Raw genomic sequence first — 1,935 nt, forward strand, 5'->3', positions numbered from 1 at the left:
TAAAAGTATTTATTCTCACAAGAGTGTTTTCAAAGCTGCCGTTGCCTATCCTTTAAATACAGATTCATAAGATCGTCAAAATAAGCATTAGAAACATGAACAGAGTGTGTCACAAAGTCATTTATACAGGTTGGTTTGTAAGTAAATGTTATATATCCAATACAACGTGTCTTAGGGTGTGACAAGATCCATGGGACATGCTGAATTTTACGTCCAAACTAACTGCTTTGTTGAACTGAATGGAATTTGGGACGCCTGTACTCTTCAAGATGTGCATATCTTCTTTACAAGTTTAAGTCCCGATGCTTTTATAAGGACTCTATAGCAGTCAGTCTAAAGGAGCTATCTGGAAAGCTGGACCCTGGAACGAGCAGATGATAACAGCTCTGATTCTTAATGAGCCCACAGGTTGGAAACGTCACACCATGGTTAGCAGGAATGAGCAAGGTGTTTGTGTGGAACCTTTAGGTAGACCTGATCTAACTGCGTGAGAGCAGACCTGGCTAAATCACTGCCTCTTGTTCTAAATTCTCGTATGAGAAATATGTGAGAGTAATTTCTACCCAAAATTGGAATGAAGTGAGAGAAACCCAATGAAGAAAATTGGAGAGAGTAAATTAGGTCAGAAATGGCAGCTATTACAGATTGATATCCTGCGTGACGGTTCTCGTCCAGTCTCTAGAACACAGGCAGTTGGACAACTGTCTAAACTTTGGCATTTACTGAAATAATTTCTTAAGTTTTACCACTGTGAATTGAGTTACTTTTGTAAACTTAAAATATGTGTGAGATTAGTTACTAACTACAGTAATCACTTCGGACAAGTTAAGACACTAAAAAACTAAAAGGCAAAATATGTTGTAACACTTCTCTAGCGTAAGTTTGTGAGTTACCAAATTCATTATGACAGAGTACAATGGGTATTCATGAATGAAAAATCATAATGTGGATTCAAACTATTAAATCTGGTCAAACATGAGAGCTTTTTAGCAATCTCTTTCAGTGCAAGCTATTCAGTATCTGTTGCGTGTATTTTCCCATGAGTTTCCAAAGCCAAGGCTTTTAACAGCGCTAAAATAAAACGACTCAGACGCGTATTGAGAGAGGCAGTATCGAGTACTTCAGCTGCCCTGATGGTGGACGTAGTTTCGGTAAATATAAGCAGTTTTAGCTTGTCATTATTTGTGTCGATTCCATAAAATGCTGAAGCATTAGAACATCTGGCTTTTCTTTCACCAAGGTATAGCTAGTCTATAGGAGTGCTGAACTGGGTAAGAGGATTTGGATCATCAAGGCTGTTTTTTAGCTTAGTTATCAATGAAGGTTACGACTCTGTAGATGACGAAAGCTGTGACATAAGTAACATACAGAAGATGGAGCACAGATTGTTTAATCACCAAAGTGTTCAACTTATTTCAACAGAGAAGGAAAACCAGGGATTTTTGAATCTTTTTTTATAGAACATTGTTATAATACTTTACATATACACTGTACAATAATTCTTATGTATCAGAAGACTTTCATACAGAAAAAAATAGTTCTATAAAACATTCCGTAGTTCATCAGAAAGATTTGGAGTAAAACATGGGGCTCTCTTAACCTGTAGGTTAACAGAAATAGGGGACACAATTCTGGCAATTCATTTGTTCTTGTACATTCGTATTGGTAAAAGGGAAACCTGTTGTGCCTTAGAGGACAGAGGAGCATTCTTAGCTCGGGCCTCTGTGCAAAGCACAACTGAACAGAGTAGCTACCTCCAGGAGGTTTGCTCCTCATCTTGCGTGAGGGCCAATTCCACAGACTCGTACTTTAGCTGTACAGGACAATTTCTTTTTGTTTCTAAGCAACAGATACATTAGACGATGGCAGTTCGAAGCTGTGAGCGTGCAGTGTTTGATGGAATTAGACTCCAAGGCTTTTTAGGAAGTGATCGCT

The 1,935-nt window shown here is 38.2% G+C and overlaps 1 protein-coding gene across 4 annotated transcripts in view; it reads left to right on the forward strand.

Moving 5' to 3' along the window:
* SYN2 (synapsin II) overlaps window positions 1-1,935 on the forward strand; it is a 187,407-nt gene that overhangs the window by 96,558 nt on the left and 88,914 nt on the right. The window lies entirely within an intron of this gene.

The sequence above is a fragment of the Tauraco erythrolophus genome, chromosome 12, assembly GCF_009769465.1.
Source record: "Tauraco erythrolophus isolate bTauEry1 chromosome 12, bTauEry1.pri, whole genome shotgun sequence".
NCBI lineage: Eukaryota > Metazoa > Chordata > Aves > Musophagiformes > Musophagidae > Tauraco > Tauraco erythrolophus.